This window comes from Mesocricetus auratus, unplaced genomic scaffold, assembly GCF_017639785.1.
Source record: "Mesocricetus auratus isolate SY011 unplaced genomic scaffold, BCM_Maur_2.0 Super-Scaffold_100015, whole genome shotgun sequence".
Lineage (NCBI taxonomy): Eukaryota > Metazoa > Chordata > Mammalia > Rodentia > Cricetidae > Mesocricetus > Mesocricetus auratus.
Window position 1 is genome coordinate 8,368,988 of NW_024429198.1, and position 21,754 is coordinate 8,390,741.

The following is a 21,754-nucleotide window of genomic DNA, read 5'->3' on the forward strand; positions in this document are numbered from 1 at the left end:
CTGAGGGTTCCAACTTGGTGCTCCCAGAGAGTTGAGCTAGGGATAGAGAGAGCTCCTGAGGTTAAATGAAGGAATGCCAGCACAAACAAGCTCACTTGCAGCCCTATGCCTCCTCCTGGGACTTGCACAGACAGGCACACACCCTTCCCAGCAGTTCCTTGCTTTGTATCAATCTTGCACGGTTCCACTTCATCCGCCTCTTCAAGCTATCAGTCTCTGCCGGGACATCCGGCAGCTCCTGAAAGTAAAAGAGCTTTGCAACGGACAAATCTTTTGGAATTCGATGCAATTAATTACAATGGAGGAAGCCAGAGAAGGCTGCAGTTCCCAGTACCATTACAGCCACTGGAATGGGTAATTAGAGCCTATGAGAGGCCAGCCCATGTCAAGCCACAGTTGGAAATCTGCCCACTCCCAGGAGTTGCCCGGGAACACACGGTAAATAATCGCCACAATTTGCCAACCCTCGGATTACCCCCAGTGGCTTCATTCAGACCAGCACAAGAGAAACCAGAAAGAGGCAGGCTGTGGCATTCCTCCTTTGACAGTTCATCTTAAAATGGAGTCTCTGTAGCCAACACCACCTGGTGGAGGTCTCAGGAACAGGGTGTGTGTCTGGGGAGGCTAGCTTTGCCGGCCAGTTCCTCAAAAGACAACGTGATTTCAGAAAAGACTGCTGCATCTCCACTCTTTACAGAAAAGCATCTTGATCCCAGACAATAAAACTTTGTAAACGTTTTCTATTTGCAACTCCTTTTAACTTGGGAAACTGTTACACAACTTTGGATATGTAAGTGTATAAGTTAGATAAACCAAGCAAACATGTACTGATAATAATGCATGAAGAAATTAATTTAAAACACTTCTTCAGTATACATGTAATTTTATCATTCATGAAAGATGAAAGCAAATTGACATGATGAGATGCTGGTTTTTTTTTATTAAGTTACTTTACCGATTTATATATTTATTTATTTTTGGTTTTTTGAGACAGGGTTTCTCTGTGGCTTTGGAGACTGTCGTGGAACTAGATCTTGGGGACCAGGCTGGTCTCAAACTCATAGAGATCCGCCTGCCTCTGTCTCCTGAGTGCTGGGATTAAAGGTGTGCGCCACCACCGCCTGGCTGGTTTATTTTTTTAAACTAATTTTGTGTGAAAAATCTGCTATTTTAGGACACGGCCATCCTCAAAGTTTGTCAGAGTTGACAGACATTTTATAATCATCAGTTGAGAATGCTGCTTCACAATCAGGCAAGCAAGGTGGCCCACACATTTAATTCCAGCACTCAGGAGAGGCAGAGGCAGGTGGATCTCTGTGAGCTTGGGACTAGTCTGGTCTACATAATGAGTTCCAAGACAGTCAAAGCTATATAGTGAGACCCTGTTTCTAAAAGACAAAACAAAACATGTAGTGTAAGATGGCAGAAGTTTAGGACCATTTCAGAAGTTGCTAGAAATTCTGTCTTAATTCCAAGTCCACGTTAATTTAATGATTTGTATAAAACTCAGTTTAGCAGTGTAAATAGCAGGGTTTTAAAACCAAACGTTCTAATAGAATTCAATCCAAAGATGAATTATATTCTAAAAATGATTGTAGGAAGTTTCTGTCTGCTTTCTCTAATTGAACCATTACATTTCTGGACAAGCAGGAAGCTTTGGGTAGTCAAAACACCGCAGTACAGTCTGAGTGGAGGTGTTTTAGCAGAGTCATCACTACGTGGCATGAGGACACACAGTGCAAAGATCTCATGTTGTCATGTATGATCTGAACCAAGAGTGCGGGCTGGGGAGATTGGTCAGTTTGTACTGTGCTTCTTGTCCCAGTAAGGGGCCCTAAGTTTGACCTCCAGCACTTATGTAAAAAGCAGACTTGGTGGCATAAGTGGGGCTGGAGACTGACACAGGACAATCCCTGGGGTTTGCTGGCCAGCCAGTTTGACAGACAAGCACAGGTCCCAGGAAAAGATCCCTAAAAAGTCCCAAGTTGGACAGCTCCAGAAGAACTGTGTGTGTGTGTGTGTGTGTGTGTGTGTGTGTGTGTATGCACGGTAGGGGTAGGGTTGGAAGAGTACCAAAGACACACTGAATTTGAAAGATGCAACACAGGCAACCACTTCAGATTCTTTATAGATTTGATATTGAATTTGTTTTTGGCCACTGGACATTAGAAACCTTTTTACTATTTCTAGTTTTCCCCCTACTCCCACATTCTGTTATGATTGGGTCATGACCCACAGTTTAAGAAGTTGGGGTATCATGGACATTAGCACCCCCTCCCTTCCCTTTTCTAGCTCTTCTGCCGCAGGCAGACATCCTAGAGGATACACTAGCATCCCTTCACATGACATCTCAGTATCTAAGACGTTTCATGGGAGCTAAGCTCAACTTGATCAATTTTCTAATAATTCCAGTGGTACCTTTCCCTTTTTGAGTGTCTTTCTGGTTGAGTTTCACACGTCAGCATCTAACTCTCTCCATGGCTTCACCCCAGTACAGAATTTATGATGGGCAAATCAGTGCTGTTTAAAATAGTCTACAGTTTCAAGGATAATGCAAATAAATAGCCCTTTTCCCCACTAAGTATCAGTCCAGGGTGTGTATGAGCTGGGAGATTAGCAATTTGTCCACATCTGCATAATGTCTCAACTTCAGGAAAGCTTTGGAAAACATACGACATTCTCATCAGCCCGTCAGAAAGATAGGAACCGGCCTGCCTTTCCCTCCCCAGGCTCCACTCCTGGCTGGAAAAGAGATCAAGAGCCCAGTAAACAAAGGCAGACTTCAAGTGTGCACCATGATTTTTATCTTGGGTCTGGATTCAATAATGCTGGAAATCTTTTTGTGGACACCTAGAGACTACAAATAACATGAATCCAAGAGGGAATCGCTGATATGTTAAGAAACTCCAAAGCAGCTTCAACACATTACGGAAATGGCTCATTAAATAGAGTTTGGGGGTTTGGAATGATGGCTGATTACAAAATTGTATCCTCGGGGGCGATAATCAGTGGGGACAGACACAAACGCGCTTAGTGTCTTGATTCAAGACAAACTGAAAGTAGCGATCAAAGCAGGTCATGAGTTGACTAAGAATCTGCCTGGAGAACTGACAGGAACCAGACAACACACTACTCAAATGTTCGCAATGGTGGAGAGCCGCCATAAATGTCAGTGCACATCGGTCCCCAATGCTGTGATAACGAATTTGACAGCAGACACGCTCTTATAAGGTATATGTTCCATCTGAGGACCTTTATTTAAAAGATGTAGAGACACTGGAAAAGTTCCAAAAGAGAGCTGAAATGATTAAGGAGACAGAAAAATAGAACCTATGAGACAAGGTTAAAGGACCTGGAGTTGTTTAGTCTGTGCAGAAAAAGTGCCCCAGGCAAACATAACAGTCTTCTCCTATAAAGAGGATGCAGGCCAGCTGTTCTTCATCTCTGCAGAGGACAGGAGAGGTAAGAGACTAAATACACCATTAAAATTCGGGTTAGATATAAAGAAGACTTGCTTATCCTACTATCCTACTAATACATACCAGCTTAACATAAGACCTGCCTCACATTACATCAGTGATAATCTTCACTTACCTGCCATCCTGAGTCTTGCATGTTTAGGCAGACGCTACAATGAAAAACTGCAGTGTTTCTCAGTTATCACATCAAATGTGGGCGCAAAGGTCCTGGCCTTCCATGGTCAATATTATTAACTCATGAGAAAACACCCATGATCCACCAAGCCTGGGCCTTTGCATTCTCTATAAATACACCCATCTTTGGTTACTGAGCATAAGTATATTGAACGTAAGTATAGTTCATGGATTCGCTCACATGTAAACTGTTTAAGCATGCAGAAAGCATTGCTTCATCAACTTAGCAGTTGATGATAATCGTGAATTATTATGCTCTTACTATTATTACGTGGGCACTGTGCCTATTCTACTTTATGCATTCTGTCTATCTCATTTAGGTTGCAGTGTCTCTGTGAAGTAGGAGTAATTACTGGTTTTGTGGAACACACAGAAGCTGAGTCACAGCGAGGTTAAGTAATACAGCTAGTAAATGCTGGCGGTCTCAGTTCAAACCCATTTAGCCTGACTCAAAGGGGTGTACTCAGTTACCCCACTGCTACCTCCTGTCACTAAGTGTCCGTCCTCAGTCAGTGGGAGGGGATACTGAAAACAAAAACAAAAACAAAGTGGTTAAGTGCAGACCAAGTCTAGAGAATGAAACGTCTTTTCCTAGTACAACCTGATTAAAAATATGTCCCCTGGTAGCCCAGTAGTGGGTAACAATGCAGATACAATAAGCCAATCAAGCCGAATTAAAGTCCAGGTTTTAATATGAGTAAAGCATTCCCAGGCGATCCAAGGGGAAGAGGAGAAACAAAAACCACGAGGGGAAGCCATGAAAAGGGAGCTTTAAATGTCCTCCGGGGGTGGAGCCTCTGATTGCGGGCTCTCTCAGGGGTGGGGTCTGGAATGGGAGGGGTGTTGGGCGAGGCTTCCGAACACAGCCGTGAAAGGGATGGATGGGGTCATTCCACCACAGAGAAGGTGCCGTTCTTCAGTTTACAGAACCGAAGAATCCAAACAAACAAAACAAAAAACTGGGAGCTGGAGAGATGAGTCGGCAGTTAAGAGAACCTGATGCTCCTGCAGGGCACTGGGGTTCAGTTCCCAGCACCCACATGGTGGCTCACAACTGTCTTAACTCCAGGTCCACGGAAGCCAGTGCCCTCTTCTGGCCTCCAAAGGTACCACACATCCACACAGTGCACAGATACATGTGCAGGCTAAACACATAAAACTAACAATCTTTAAAAGCGGGTAATTATTCACTTAGAAATTAACCTTACATAGTGGGTGAGTAAATACCATGCTACTGTGCCGTGAGATCCTAAGACAACTGAATTGAAAGCAGATTCCTAGGATGCTGGTGGACAAGGCTCTGGCCAGTTGCTTCCTGGCTTCTTATCCAATGTCCTCTATGAGTTTTCAAATCCAATGGTGTCTTCTGATACAGCATCCATGGGAACAAACATGGTTGGGTCACGTATTTCCCAGTGCCAGCTACTTTTAGATCAAAACAGACTTTGTAAGGTTTATTGAGTCCTGTTGTTTATCAGCAAGGGACAAGTCACATGAATGAAGCAGACATCAAAACGATTTTTTGAAAGGCAGATGAACTGCACATAAACACAAAATAAAAAGCCTTGATCCAAATCACTCCCAAAGACAGATATTTCCCATTAGGACAATTTATCCTGAGTCTATAAACAGAGAGAGGCATCATTATACAAGTGTTTGCTAGCAGATCTAAACCTTATGTAGCTATAAAAAGCCCGAGAGAAACAGCAAGCGGAAATTCCCAGGAGATCACCAAGATCCCCAGTCACATCCAGGCCACGAGCTCTCTCCATAGATACAAAGTGTCAGTGGCTGACCTCAGCAAGCACCAAGAAGAAAGCTCAGGATTCTGACACAGTGCCCATCGACTAACAATTCTCCCTAGTCAGGGGACACACAGGGAGAGAGGTGACTCACTGGCATTCCAGGTGCAGTTAACAGGACATGATGATGTCCAGAATCAAAAGGGTCTTCAGTCAGTATGGGGCATATGGATTGATGAAGAGAAGTCCACATTGCTTGCCTCTTCCTCCCTTAGAAATCATCCTGCTAAGATGACATCAACACTATTCTTTGAGGCCCCCACAGAAGTACTGAACCATTTGCAATGGTAACAATCCAAAGACACCAGCTTGGGATTCTTCCATGCATATAGTATGGGAAATTGTGGCACCTAGAGGACACCTTTGCAGGCTTTAATTCAAAAGCTATTATTTACAGCAAGGATTCTAATCTCTAGTGAAGGACAACAGAACCAAATGCTAAAACCCAATATTCATTGTCTATGTTCTAGACCCCAAAAGTTCTCTCCTAGAACTACCACATTTTAATTCAAATTTTTATTCTAGGCTTGGAATCTTTCCATAATCTGAAGTAAATTTTGCTTCATTTTAACATAATACCTGATGGAATTATCTTCAAGAGAAGAGGTTGGTGTTGGTTTATGGTTTTATAGGTGCTGCTCCATGCTAGATAGACTCATTGCTTTTAGGCCTTTGGGGGTGGCAGCTCCTTCTGGCTAGGAAGCATTCAAGAAAGAGCTTTGGACTCAATATTTGGAGGCATGACACTAATGACCCACCTACTTCCTACATATTGCCCTCCCTCCTAAAGGTCCACAGATCCTAATATCTGGGGCCAATGTCTTCAACACATGGGCCTTCTCTGTCCCACCCACCATCTAAACTACAGTGGAGCACCGATTACTGGGATTTTTTTTTCCAGACAATGAAACTGGACTTTAAGATCGGTGGTGTGGCTTCTCACTACATACTGGTAAGTTGAGGATATGGGACTCAGAGTCCATGTGGAAATCATGCCTGTTCTTAGTTGTCACACAGTGCTCTGGATACAAATCTTTCTTGTGCCAAGTCCATGATCAGGTAGACCCTTTGATTCTAAACCTTTGGTGAGGTGCCTAACTCCCCGTGCTAGTCAACCTGTTACCCACAAACATTCGAAGACCATTCTGATGTCTGTAGAAGGTGTTCTTCACCCCCGGCTCCCAGCACACTGCTACCTCTCTCTTTTGAGCACTCCATCACTGATTTTCTAATAAACTCATGGTAACTTACTTGGCTCTCACCACCTCTCTCCAACCATCTTCCCTGAGGGTTCTATGTCTGTTTAGAGACACTGTGGAATGAGAAAGTCCAAATCACAACTACTGCCCACCGGGTTCTAGTGAGTTCCTTAACATTTCCTACTTTCACAGTCAAGCTCCTCCTTGCAGGTTTTTTTCAAAGAAGGGCAATTAAGTACAAAAGTGTATATACAGCATCTGGGATAATGTCTTAGAAGTTAAGATTGGGGTCACAACTAGGACTTATTTTTCATCTTTCCCTCACTACATAAGGGGCATGTGTAATGTCTGGAGATGTTCCTGTAGTCATCATTTCAAGGAGGAGTGCTTCAGGCATCTAGCGGGTAAGGGACCTGGGATGCAGCTATATACATCCCCCTAAACACAGACCAGATTCTCCCAGTGACTTCCCAGTCCAAAGTGTGAAGAATGCTCTAGCTAAGAAATTATGCTATGAGCCCTTTAAAGGCCATTAAGAATCCAAGCTTTCAGCCTCTTCCTTTTGCTCCTTTCCTACAACACAAAGCCAACAGGAGGAGCCCCATGAAGCCTTGTTGTATAAACCTATGCATAAACACAGTCGATGGACAAGCATCGACTTTGCTAACACCCACGGCCTTGCCACAGCAGATCTATGTTTAGGGACTCAAGTATTTGTTGGCTCTGCTTCTGCCCAGGGAAAGTAGTCCTGATGAGAAACCAATTTGGTATGGGAGCCCAAAGCCAATTAAAGGAAGTCCAAGTTGACCTTAGGGGGAGGAAGCACTAGGACAAAGGGTCCTTCTCACTGGGGCTTCCTTAATGATGCCTATTGTGTTATGGTCCCTCCCTTGGCGCATTCTCTGCCTCTTCCAAAGCATCAATACAAGAGTCAGGAAGTCCTGGGTGAAGTTTTTCAGTCTCAATCCTCATCCACTGCCCCTTCCTGCAGCCACCTAACCTGGAGCCTTGGTCACCTTCGGCCCAAAGAACGCTGATGAAAAATGGGGTGGGAGAGAAAGGGACGTGCAGCTGTGACTTGGAGACTTCAGCTGGTTCAGTCAAATAAAAGGCTGCATTCCTAGATAGAGCATAAATCACATTAACAGAAACCAGAGGAGAGGGAGATGTGTTCCCCTCCCCCATGCTCCAGACCTGATGACAACATTTTCTATTCTGTCTCTACAGTCAGAAAACATGGGTGGTTTCTGTGTGGTTGTGTATGACAAAGTGTAAAATTTAACTCGTCTCCGGCCATCTTTTGGCACCTGGGGGAGATGGCGAACTGCCAGCCCAGGATGATGCAGACAGATTTTTCTCTTACCATAGTCCCGAACACACAAATGGGGGATGTTCTGACTCCAACTGTAGTCACCTGGCCAATTCCTAATCACCACTCGTGACTCAGCATAGATACCACCTTCTCCAGGAAACCCATCCCTCACTGCCATTCACCTATCTGCTCTCTCTTGTAGACTGGGCACTCTTTCAGGGAAGATCAGCTAGCCTTGTTTGTCATTTTATCCCAAAGACCATCTCTGGGCTTAGTGCATACAAGTCCCTGTTGAGTACTGGTTGCATGAATGCCAGCCATTTTTGGTTAATAAATTCAGGAATGCCCCCCATTCTCCATCACACACAAAACAAATAAATGTAATTTGAAAGAACCATGGCTAATGTGTATTGAAGTTTACTATACAGCAGGCTTCCTGTGAAACTCTCCAATGCATTCTCTACTTGTTTATTGTCGAGACAGGTATCCCAGACTGGCCCGAGACTTGCTACATAGCCCAGGATGACCGTGAACTCTGGATTGTCCTGCCTCCACTTCCCATGTGGAGTATTACAGGCATGCACCACCATGCCTGGTTGGCACCATGCTAGGGACTGTAGCCAGGCTTTGTGCATGCTAGGCAAGCCCTCTACCAACTGAGCTACACACATGCCCAGGCCCTGTATTTTCTTTTAATCACCTCCAAACCCATGTGATGGACATTACCACGATTCTTAAGTATAGATGTAGAAAGAAACCAAGTCACTCACAGAAGAATCTTCTGAAATTTAACTTTCTACAGTCTATTTACACAGGCTTAATGCTTACCAGCTAAGCAAAGGTTAGCTGTACACTCATTCCCAAGCCCACGGATGGCCCGGAGTATCCCTACACTCTTCATTTCATCTGGAATCTTCTTTAAAACATTTTGGGGCTAACTGATTTCAAGCAATGCCAACCACATTCTTTGCCCCAGAGGCCATGGGCTAACATTTGAAGGACACCTGTCAGGGCCTCAACTCTTGGTGGCTGCAGCAAGCACTTGAAATATCGTTATCCAAATCTGCAGCAGAAGGTGCTATGGTTACCAAAGTAGAAGTCAGAAGTCTCTTCTTCATCTGTGGAAATTGAGATTGTCAAGAGGCTTGGTGAGAAAGGTCAGTAAACATCTCTATAGCTACCCGGGCTATAAGAGCTACAGACCAGGGTGTCTCCTAGTGTTTCTGTCACTGAGGCTGATGACCAAGTCTGGTGATTCTTCCTTCAGGGGGCAGCCGAGCATGCTTCAGAGTGAGCCTGCTGGGAAGAGGTTCATTGGAGCTGATGGCAAATTTAGCAAAGCAGGTTCTGGGGCTGGATCTGCACCTGTTTGCTACGATCCACTGCACATACGGCAGGCGTCAAAGGTTGGCTTTCATGCTAACTCTCCACCTGGCAGTGGGGTCATGGGTCAGGAGATACAAGTTCTCAATCGTTCCCAAAAGTTTGGTTAATGATGAGTAGCTCAGGCAGGTATGTGACAGTCACTGTCCTACCTTGATCTCTTGGAAAAAACTCATTTATCTTTCAACACTCAGCTCAGAGACACTCCCCACCCCCACACTACCACTACTACAAAGGCTCTCTTGATAAACGACCCCCAGACCTGAACCTTTAAGAGTTGCAGGTAAACTGAAATCCTGGAAAGAGAAGTCATAAGTGGGGTATATCTGGGGTAGTACTTTAACTCTTGCCTCAACGGTCACAAGTGATAAGCATTCAGTAAATGGTGTGGGGGATGACAGAATTCCTTGTTCATGAAAGCCATTTCCTCTTGTTCTTTCCCTGTTTTGGGGTTCCCACCCAAAGCCCACCCCACCCTTCTGTATCTCCTCTGCCTACACATTCCTCTTTTCTCCTCCTCCTTACACTTAGTTACTCTGGCATACAGGGGACTACCACTTCCTTCCATGTCAAGTCTTGATTCTGGTATCATTGTCTCCTAATACCACACCTCACTTTTTTTCCCCACTATGGCCCAGTCCACTCCGTCACTCCATTTTGCCAAAACTTCCAGAATTCCTCCTCATGCCCCACCCTGGACGTTTCCCAGTGACACTTTCACTTGTGAGGAATGTTTTCCCACTGCTACCAGATGTCCTAAATCCATTTAACTATTTATTAACTATACAATGAAAGAGTCCCCTGACCTGATAGAATCTGTTTTGCTTTGTTGGAGACAGGGTCTCACTATGTCATCCACAGAGACAGGATGTCACTATGTAGCTCATGGCTTTGGAGTTGTGATCTGCCTACCTCAGCCTCCTGAGTGCTGGGATTATAGATGTGAACCAACACACCAGGCCTGAGGCAGAATCTCACTCAGACTTATCCCACATCAGTGTTCCTGTTGGTAGGGGATGGCTTGATTCTCTCTTCAGAGACAACACCTGGGCAGTGTGGATCCCTGTTCTCATGTCTACCTCCCTTGCTTGTACCACACACTCAAGCTCCTCTTGTCCTGAGCCAAAACCAAAACAAAAAGCACATTCCAGACCAAAGAGCTCTTTGGCTTTGACTGACCCCTGAGAACTGTCACTGAAAGAAAACCCAATGCAGACGCAGTGGGACTGTAGGACTGGCCCACACCCAGTCCTTCCAGATGGCTCTAATAGTGAGCACTAGCACTACATTACTGAGAAAGGTCTGCTAGAAACTCCTAAGTAGATCCAAAGTTACAGACTATCCCAGAGGATGTCCTATTTCCCTACAGACACATCTAGCATGGCAGATGCCCCACCCCACAATGGATTCATGCTTGTGTTGGAAGAGATTCAGTTGCATTTAAATTATAGGTGTAAATGCATACATTTTCATTCCAACTCCCTAATATCATGTGCAATTTTTTATTGAGTGAATCTGGTAATATTAGTTTATACTTGCTATTTGGCTTTTGTAAAAACCTCTTTTTATATTTAATAGGTAATCACACACACACACACACACACACACACACACACATGAACATGCACATGTGTATGCCTGCTGCCTTGTTAAAAATCAGAAAGTAGCCTTTGTGGCCTGAATTCCACTGATGTCTCCCTACAAGGGGAGGGCTAATCATTCTCTTCAAAACCGAGTTGAAGCCCCTCACCTTCGCTTCACCTTCCTTACCAAGTTTATAATTCTCTTTCCACGATCACTCCTTTTGCATCATTAAGTTCAACCACTGTGACCCTCCTCTTCCCAAGCAATTACCATTCAATTGTGTGTCTCACCTTGACTTGCTCTCTTATGATTTATCTACGTGTCTCCTGGTACAAGCCAGTGAACCATATTAAGGAAATACTGAACAGGTACAGAGCACCCCCAATCCTTCTGAATTGACCTGAAGAATCAGATTCCTGTTTCTGATCACTCCATGTTCTCCAACTCCAGGACTTCTGATCAGGTCCACCATTGCTCTCCATCCACTAGAGAGGCACCTGCTTAGTGAAATACTAGATAAAGCTTTGAATCATCTCCATCAAATGAAAAACCCAGTTTTCCCTCCAAGCCTCAGGAGGTACCCTCAACCTTTCAAAGCCATGTTGTTGACCAATGGTCCAGTACAAAGGACCCATGTAACATCACCTGAGGGGTGATGAACTCACCTGTAGATGTGTGTCTAAGGGAAAGAATCTGGAGGAGAGCATATTGCAAGTAAGAGCTCCGTGGGCTGAAGGGGCCAAGGTTAGCAGGCAACATCTGGTGGAGCTCTGGATGGAGAACTGGGGAGAGGACACCAGTGAGACCAGGAAAAGTTGTTAACGTACGAGGGAGGTAACACGTGTTGAATCATCAGTCATTAAAATGTCACTAAAAGCAAGCATGGTCGTTAAAACCTAAGAGATATCATTGCTACTAGTAACATGTAGTAATTGCTAGTAAAAGTATAGTAGGCACTCATTAAATCGCCTAATAAAAGGCTTCTATCATGTTATGAGTATCATCACTTTCATCTGGCAGGAAGCAATAACACATATTATACCCACTCCTCTAAGTGACGGAAATGCAGTGAAAAAAGATGGAACTTTGGGGGCCAGTGAGATGGCTCAGGGGATAAAGGTGCTTGCTGCACATACCTAGTGACCTGAGTTCGACTCTCAACGCCGACATAAAGGTGAAAGGTGCTAACAGAACCCACAAAACTGTCCTCTGACCTACACACATGCACTACGGCATGTGTGCCCACACAGACCCATGTGGGAACCGGTGGGAGCCTGGTCAGGAAGCTGGTTTTAGACTTGCCTCCACACGCTGGCAGGATGTGCTACTGCCTGGGCACTGGGCTGTGTCAGGGCAAGCCTGACCCAGGAGGAGGAGGTTTGCATTTCTGACCTCTTTTGCTGGTCTCTCATTTATAACTGAGGATAACTACCTTGAAGCAGTACTGTGAGCTCCGATGGGCTGGTATACATGACGTGCTGGTGTGCACAACCTGCTGAAATCTAATTGCAAATGTGCACAAGCTTTTGCTTGGACAATGAGTATAATTGTGGGTTCAGAACTCACTTGTGTAAAAGACTCAAATATATGCAAATCCTTGCTAGAACAGAAACGACAGGAAGGAAAACTGGTAGTCTTCCCAGGCTACCACAAGGCATATCAACGTATATGTTTTAAAAGTGACAGGAGAAAGTCACACGTTAACAGCAGCTCACAATGGCTGAGTGCTTGTAGTTTGTCAGACTCGGTGACAAGTCAGCATACACATCTTCCTTTAATCTTGACAGTGTTTTCTTTATTCCCTTTTATATAGGGAAAATTTAGAGTTGAAAAACTGCCCGAAGTCACATATTTCATCGGTGATAGGACCGAGTTTCATCTAGTCCACCAACTAGACCATCAAGCCCTACCTGTAGGTGGAGAATTGATGTCTGTGTTTGCTACTATGTAAGTACCCTGCTTAGAAGAATATTCACTCAATATCAGCAGTGGTGACCACAGGGTGGTGGGGCGGCAGGTGATGCATTTTTTCCTGCTTGTCTGAATTGAATACATACTGCTTTTTAATTTAAAATGTCAATTGATAAGCATGGCCGGCCACACCCGCAATCCCCGTATCCAAGAGGCTGAGGCAGGAAGACTGTTATAAATGTGAAACCAGTCTGGGCTATGTAGAGAATCTCAGGGTACTGTTTGAGAGTCTGGCTCAAACAATCTAAAAACAAACAAGCAATCAAAACCCAATGAATCTACAAATTATTTCCCATTGTGATGGCTTTGAAAAATAGGAATATGGGGGTCTGAAGAGATGGCTCAGTGGCTAAGAATATGCACAACACTGTAGAGGACCCTGAGTTCAGTTCCTGGTGGCTCACAACTGCCTGTAATTCTAGTACCAGAGGATCTGACACTCACTTCTGGACTCAGTGGGCACCTGCACTCACAGGTGCATGCATGGACACACACACACACACACACACACACACACACACACACACACACACTTTAAAAAATAGGAACGTGACTATTCTTTGGATTCATGGGGGAGTATAGAGAATGATATAGTCCTAGCATATTCAAACTTCCTTATAATTAAGCCTTCAGGAGTGATTACCCCCCAAAGCAACTATCACATCCAAATGAATTTCTTGAGAATATAAGTTATATTTCTCTTTGTTCCCTAAAAAGCTCAGGCTTCATGGCTCGGTCTTTTGGGCAGTAGATCTGAGTTATAAACCTCTAACTTGCAGCTCATGATTATGGCGTCAATATTAACCTGACAGTCTCCCAGTCATATGCTTCATAATACAACCTTGGATTCTTAAAACCTGTGGCCTTTGTTGACCACAATTCCCTTTGCACAATTATTTATAACTTAAAAGCCAACGTCTCTCTTCTCTGGCCATTGTTAAGGTCAAAATAATGAAAGCACACAACGGCAAACGTGTGTCTTCACTGATTGCTCCAAACTCTCAAGTCTTCAAGGGAGCTGCACTGACAAACGAAGACTCCCATAGTGATGTAAGCGGAACTGGTCTTCAAAGATGACTTCCGGGGTGTGGGGGAGGAAAGGAATTGAGAGAAAATCGAAGGGACTCAACTGTGATGACCTGTTCCTGCTTTTCTGCCGCTGGCAATACCACTGGAGGAGGTACAGGAAGTCCTGACCCCAGAGCAGGGGCCCCAAACTCTTTCTGCTGAGAACACTCAATGGTCACCTCGGGTGAAGTGACCTGGGGTGACTAGAGGCAGGTGTTTGGTGAGACATCCCCAGGGGAGACACCAGGGCCATGGAGGCTGCCCATTCCTGCCTTCCCATACTGATGAAGTAGTAGTAAAGGAAGCTGACATAAGCAAGGCCTCCAGGTGTTCACAGCCTTCCCGTCATCACAGCTGGCACACGAAGGTGGTAGGGGGTCTTTTAGTCAATTTCCGTTGACATTCGAGTACTATGTCCATGAAAACCAACAGATAAGAACCCTGGCTTGCCAGGCGGTGGTGGCGCACGCCTTTAATCCCAGCACTTGGGAGGCAGAGGCAGGCGGATCTCTGAGTTCCAGACCAGCCTGGTCTACAAGAGCTAGTTCCAGGACAGCCTCCAAAGCCACAGAGAAACCCTGTCTCAATCCCCCCTCAAAAAAACAAACAAAAACAAAAAAACAAAAAAAATCCCTGGCTTGTGCCCCTTTGTCTTTGCTCTATTTAATTGATGTTTAGAGAAAAATGCCTCCTGACAAGTTGTAGAATATTCATCTGCACATTTGTGGGGCTGTCTAGTCCTTTGAACTTTGTTTCTGTTGGGTTTTTTAAATTTCATATATGTAGTATGTGTGCATGCACCCTCATGCACGTGCACTTACGTGTGCCATAACATGTGTGTGGAGGCCACAGGACACCTTGTAGAAGTTGGTTCCCTCCTTCTAATATGGGAGGTCCTGGGAATCAAATCAGGTCATCGGGCTTAGTGTCAAGCATTTTACTCACTGAGCTATCTCATTGGCTCTTGTTGGTTCTCAAAGTTAAACAGCAGGAGCTAATTTTTAGTCTTCTGGACTCCGATTCCAGAGCTGAGGCTGACTGTACTGGGGGAAGGGTGCTTACACAGAGCTCTCAGGGCAGCACCTCCAGTGCAGTGACCTTGAACTCACTATCACTAGCTAAGAATGACCTTGAACTCCTGAGCCTCCACCTCACAAGTGCTGGGATCACAGCGTGCACTACCATGTGCACAGTCTGATTCTCTTCCCTTAGTACTTTATCCCACTGTCTGTAGTTATACCTCTCCTGGAGATTTGCTTATCTGTTTTGTTTTACTCTGTTGGGTGTGATGAGAGAAGCAGAACCAGTGAGAATTCGTGGCAATGGACTTGTGACAGGGATTCGCACAGAATCGTGGGAACTAGGTAAACAGTCAACATTGGGGTACTGCTACTAAGGTCAGTGGGCCAGGAGTATCCAACCTGTGTACGACAGGTCCACCCAGCCTCAGCCTCCAGTCCACTAATTTTGCAGACTTTCAGGTGAAGCTAGTGTCCTTCATGTAGCACTGAACAGCCACCAGGCTTCCAGAACCTTCAGAACAGTTTCAAGAGTCAGGAGGATGGAGAAGCTACAGGCCCAGCTGTGCCCCAGGGACTCCATGCTTTCTCTTGGCCCTGGACCAGGAGAGAGCAGGAGAAGACACGGAAGGGCCTCAGACAGCTGCATCCCCACTCCACAAAAGTGAGTCAGCAGATACTGGTTCCCTGTGTCCTAGAGGGACCTTCTGAGTAGAAAAGATGGCTGTCACTTTCTTCACATAGCCCATCACCAAAGTTCCTCCAGTGACTGCAGTAACAACCCCCCCCCCCCGGGACTTGTGGAAATCATGCCCCAGATTGGTTAATCAATCCAAAACAAACCTTCCTCAGCCTCCAGTTTTACTTTCAGACTCCTTGTTGTCAAGGGCTCTTGGGGCATCCAGAGGAAAACTGTGAAAGCCGTATGTCTAATACATGCAGGATGGGGGCTGTCAAGTCTTCCTGGAAAAGGGCTTTCCAGGCCACATATGGTTTCTGCCTCAAGTTTTCTGTGACCTTTCAAAAATGTAAAAACCATGTTTGTTGGCAGGTGGGAGCTCATTGTCCTGTGACAATAAGGCCCCCGGGTGGGGTCTGCAGGTCTGAGTATTCTTATTCCTACTGGATTTGACTTCTGTCCTAAAGGGAGGCTGTTCACCTGCTGGGCTACAGTTTAATCAGAAAGTGTGTATGTTGGACTAGTTGACTCTTGAGAGCACACAATAGCGCAGTATGTTTGGATTCCGTGCAGAGGGCTCCAGGCACAGCATTCCGTTTCAAAATCCAACACAGATCCATGTTACGCATGGAAAGTAAGTCCAGCAGAGTTTCCCTCCTCCTCCTAGCGTGGGTATGATTTGTTTTAAAAATCCTCAGCAGACCAGGCAACCTTCCGTAAACATAATCTCTACAATCGATGGTAAAGCTCTTGCCTACGCCTTGGATCATAGGAGAGTCATCTTAGTAGAAGGCATTGTGAAGGAAATAAAGATGTAGATAGACTAAGCTGTGGAAATTTATAAAAAATGTGTGAGGTTCTCCACGCCCCCCCAAAAAAAACTCAATAAAATTCCTACTGGTTTATGTGGGAAAAGGGAATATGAGCATACAGAAATACCATCAGCTCTTCTTTCTGAGGATGTATTTTACTCCATTTCCAAACATACAAGTCAGACTAGAGAGTTAGGGGTGCCAATGACAAACCCTTTATGTCACCAGGGCAGATGAAACTCACTTGCCACAACACTTCCATTTATCGTGAGGTGGATAATTATGGGTATGCCAAACTAGGATCCCGGAGGGCTTATGGTAACATTCTCAATGACTGATGCTCCTGACAGAAATAGGGACCAAATATAGAAGGGGTACACAGGTTGCCTAGAAACGGGTTGCCTAGTTCATCCAGATTTTTATTTTAGGCAGTAATCTCATGTAGCCCAGCCTGCCCTTAGACTCACTGTGTTGCTCAGGATAACCTTGAACTCGCAATCTTCCTGTTTCTACTTCCCATCTTCTGAGGTATGGATGCTCCACCTTATCTGCCACCTGTCTATGATTATTAACACAGATTACACACACTACTCCACACTGGGAAGATGAGGAAAAGTGCAATGTACTTCATTCTCAGTGTGCCACAAAAGTGTGGGATTGTGCTAGGGGTACATAAACTAAGACCCAAGAACAGTCTGGATCTGGAATGTCGGCACACGCCCACCTGTCCTGGTCTCCAGCACGGCACTACTGTGAAACTTCAAGGGCTGGAGCTTACAGAAAGGGTTCTTTCCTTCCCCCACCCTCTTTATCCCTATTTCTCAGTCACGAGGCGATGGTGTTCTCTGATACAGGATCCCACCAAGGTGTGCCATCACAGGCCCAAAGCAATAGGGTCAACGCAACATGGAATGAAGTCTGAAGCTATAAGCCAAAAAATGTAACCTATTTATCCGAGTTGACCTTTTAAGATGTTTATCACAGTAACAGAAAGCTTACGTGCTTTCCATTTTTGGAAGGAACTTTTTTTAAATTCAGTACACACTTGTTGTCTTCTTCCTCTTCTTCTTGAAGTAGGGTCTCACTGTGTACCCTTGGCTATCCTGGAACTTGTTAAGTAGACCAGGAAGGCTTTAAACTCATAGAGATCCCTCCACCTGTGGGGACACCAGACCTTGAACAGAGACCCACTTCCCCTTCGGCTTGGGAGCAGGCAGCTGTGAGATAATGTTTACTGAAAACAATTCAGTGCTATAAAGCTCTTGATAGGGCTCAGATAAGGACTCGCTCACTGAAACACCATGACTTTGACACCCCCTACGGCTAGATGCTTCTTCCTGTTCCCCCTGCTGTTTCTCCCCGATTCTGGGGCCAAAGATTAAACCACCAGCCAGGAGGGTAAGAAGTCTGGGAGAGCTTGGGAGAGCTGTGAGAGCTCGGTTGGAGAATTGTATGTAGATAGATGGATGACAAAAGTCCTTAAAAAGAGAAGTGTTTTTTTTTTCTTGGGGAGCTCCTCCTAAGCTGACTGGGGAAGCATAAAGTTTTCTTAAAGCAACCGACCGGTCTCTGTGTCATCTATCCCGACCACCTTGCTACATTCTCGGATGCAGGCTGCACAGCAGGTGCGACACCCACCTCTGTCCACTGAGTGCTGGGATTAAAGGTGTGCACCACTATACTGGGCTTGGAGTTTTCTTTATCTATTATGTGTGTGCTAGTTAAAGACAGCAGCCCAGCCTCATTGATAAAAAGTTAAACCACAAGCTCCCGAAGGTAAGGCGATGGTTCATGTAACTGTCCCTAGATGAGCTCTTACCCCCTTACTCAGTGTGGCAGATTCTGGGAAGCTAAAACCCGAACTTTGAAGGACATCAAACAGATAGCAGCTGATTAGCTATAAAAGTCAATAACATTGCATCCCTGGAATAGCCAGACCTGCCGATAGGTGTTGAGCATGCAGCTGAGATACGGGGGGGGATCTCCCAGAGAGTATGATACATACAGTTCCCAGAGGCTTTGGTCACCTGTCATCTGACCTGTCCTCACACAACCAGGCTTGCACTTTTATTTTGAAACAGAGGTTTCACTAGATAGTCCAGGCTAGCCCTGAACTCCTCACAATCTTCTTGTGTCAGCCTCTGCTGTTCTGGGGTCACAGGCATGAACTGTTAAACCTGGCTCCATATCCTACATGCTGAAATGAGGGTAAAACACATGTATCACAAAATGTGTCACTCAAAGTTTGTGACAACAAGTGCATCCCCACAGCTGTGCAGCCATCACATGGCCACCTGCAGAACTTTTCCATCATGCCATTAGGAGATGTGCCTGTGAGACGGCAAACCTCCCCTGCAGCCCGCCCCCATCTCCACTAACTTCTGTCTCTATAATTTATTAATGAAATTCTTTCGTCCATCGAGCTGTACAGTATTTGTCATGGATATCTAGCTTAACACACTTGCACATGCTTGCGTACACACACACACACACCCATGTAAGAACACAGCAAGAAGATGACCATCTATAACCTAAGGGGAGGGGCCTTGGAAGAAACGCACAAAGCTACAGCTGGCATTTAGACTCTTAGCTTGCAGAAGCGAGGAAAATTTGATTTCTGTTTAAGATGTCCCCCTAACAAGCTAACATGTTTTAAATAATAGGAATTCACATCAGTTCTTTTATCTTTGCTATGGCAAAACACCTAAAACAGGAGGATTTGTTTTGGTTCACCATTCTGAAGGCATAGTCCACCATGGCGGGAAAAATCACAGCAGCATGTCTATATACATTTTGATTTTTGTATCCACCCATAGATATTTGGGTAAGTTCTACCTTTTCATAATTGTGACTATGCATTCAATCTTCTGCTTTCATTTCATTTGCTAGATCACATAGTTTAAGTTTACATTTATTTCCTGAGGAACCATCACATTATAGCTTTCATCATTCTAATAAAGTACAAAGAGAGTATAAAAGAAAAATGAATAAAAACTGAAATGTAGAAAATGCATGCACAGTATACTGGATTGGATTCTATTATTGTCTTCCATTGTAAAGAAATATCTGCTTTAAAAATAGTATCAACCACTATCAGAATATAGTGTGAAAAAATCTATTTTTAGTTAAAGTTATTATTTTTTGAAAAATTATTTTTTACTCATTTTTATTGATTATTTTAAAAACCTTATCTTGTGCCAAAATTTCCTTCCATCTTCAGCTTTTCTCACCCTTTGGTTATTCTTCGTACCATTGAATTCAACCACTTTGACCCCTCTTCCCTTCCCAGGCAATCACTCTGGACTGTTCCTGTCACCATGGCCTCCTCTCTCTAGTGTCATCCTCCCTAGAACATCTCTTTCCTACTGGTTAATGAGCTGTGACCAGGAAAAGCACAGGGAGGAACACTGCCTCACACTTCATAAAGCACCAAGGAAGGCTTCTTCCCTTGGGAGAATTCCTCAGGAGATGCAGCTTCAGGATGAACCCACACAGCTGGGCTAGGCCAGCCATGGCGGAGTCTCTGAGAAGGCGTATCAGGAAAAACAATGAGGGCTCCACAGGAAGCCAGTACTTCACCCACGGTCCTCAGATTGGTACAAACAGGACATTTGGGCACCGCGCAGATGCCTCACAATAGACCCTCTGAGTTCATCTGGCAGCTTCCAGCCTGCTGCTCAAAGAGTCTGGGATAAACAGAGTGGACTATGCTCAGTGCTCCAGGGCCAGGGGTAATGAGAATGACTAAGAGGGACTCTAGGAGAGGACTGACAGAGACCAATGGGTGCCCCAAACGGTGAATAAATAACTTCTTCTTTAAGGGCAGATGTGATGGTGAAGGTCTGTAACCCTAGGACCGGGGAGGCAAAGGCAGATTTCTGTGAGTTTGATGTCTGTGTGGTCTACATACCAAGTTCCAGAATGGCTGAGACTACAAAAATGACCCTGTCTCAAAAAAACAAACCAAAACAAAAAAATCTTTAAAAATTTTAAATTTTAAAAACAAATTAACAAGAAAAAAAGCCATTGCACTAAATGTTTTAAGAGGGTCGTTTGGTGGAAAATTAAGACAAATAGAATTAAACACACACAAAAGAAAATCCAGACTGGTCCTAGATGAGAGAGTACTGCTACCAAGAGTGCTTGCCTATGGTGATTAGAGTAATTGGGCCGTAGGGAGGGGCTCTGCAGCAAGGTTGTTAGGCCTAGAGACTGCTTCCCTGTGGTGACTGGGGTGACACGGAATAAGGGCCATAGGGAAGGGCTCTATGCAGAGTTCTCTTTCCTTCTGTTGACGTGTGTGTGGGGGGGGGGTAGGTGGGTGTCGGTATACATTTCAGTTACTCAGAACATGTTTCTGCAATGGTAAGATCAAGGCCTCTGAAGCAATCCCTCACTCTAGAAAGGCAACAAGAACACTGGATAAAATGATAGAAATCAACTTTCTGTTGGAGAACACCTGAATCAGTCAAAGGTGTAGAGCAGGCAGTAACAGCCGTAAGGCACACCAGCACTGGAGGGCCCCAGGCCCACCCATGCCCAGAGAAGGGTACTCTGATGCCCCACCTGTCTGGCAGTTCTCTGGAAGCATCTTCAGAGATCATCCTTCTGACTCGATTGCAAGAACAGCTTTATCCTGGGCTGATGAGATGGCTCAGGAGGCAGAGTCACTTGCCACTAAGCCTGACAATCTAAGTTTCATCCCCAGAGCCCACATGATGGAAGAAGCTATCACACTCCCAGCTTGGGTGAAGGCTCACTAGTCTTCAGGCCTCTATACACCATCTGGGAAAGTTTCCCTCTTGAGGTGTGGCAATGGCTGGTAAGTGCTACAAGCCGTGACAGGGAGAGTTTAGACCTTGCTCAGCTCCTTTGGCTGCTGGTCCTATGAGTTTGTGGCTTGTAGGGATGCAAATGGGGCCTTTGAGAGCTGACTCCCAGAGTTGTCCTCTGATTCCTACTCCCCCTCCCCACACATAAATTGTGTATAGTATTCAACAGTCCTTTGGTGATTGTTAAATACAATCAGTGGCAACTGCTTAAAATCTGTAAACACCTGAGGGGCTAAAAAAAAAATCATAAATTATACATCTGATAGAATCCTTACAACTTAGCAACAACAGCCAAGGTAACTAACCTAATTTTAAAAGTGGGCTAAAATTTACATTACTATTTCTCTAAAGACATGGCCTTGAGGGCCCAAAGCTCATCTGATGCAAGCATCACCGGAAATCACTGTGGCTGGACTAGCCAGAGAGCTAGCTGAGGGTGG

At 44.9% G+C, this 21,754-nt stretch overlaps 1 protein-coding gene across 6 annotated transcripts in view; it reads right to left on the reverse strand.

The window, feature by feature from the left end:
• Pdzd2 (PDZ domain containing 2) overlaps nt 1-21,754 on the reverse strand; it is a 366,700-nt gene that overhangs the window by 180,725 nt on the left and 164,221 nt on the right. The gene's annotated exons all lie outside the window — the stretch shown is intronic.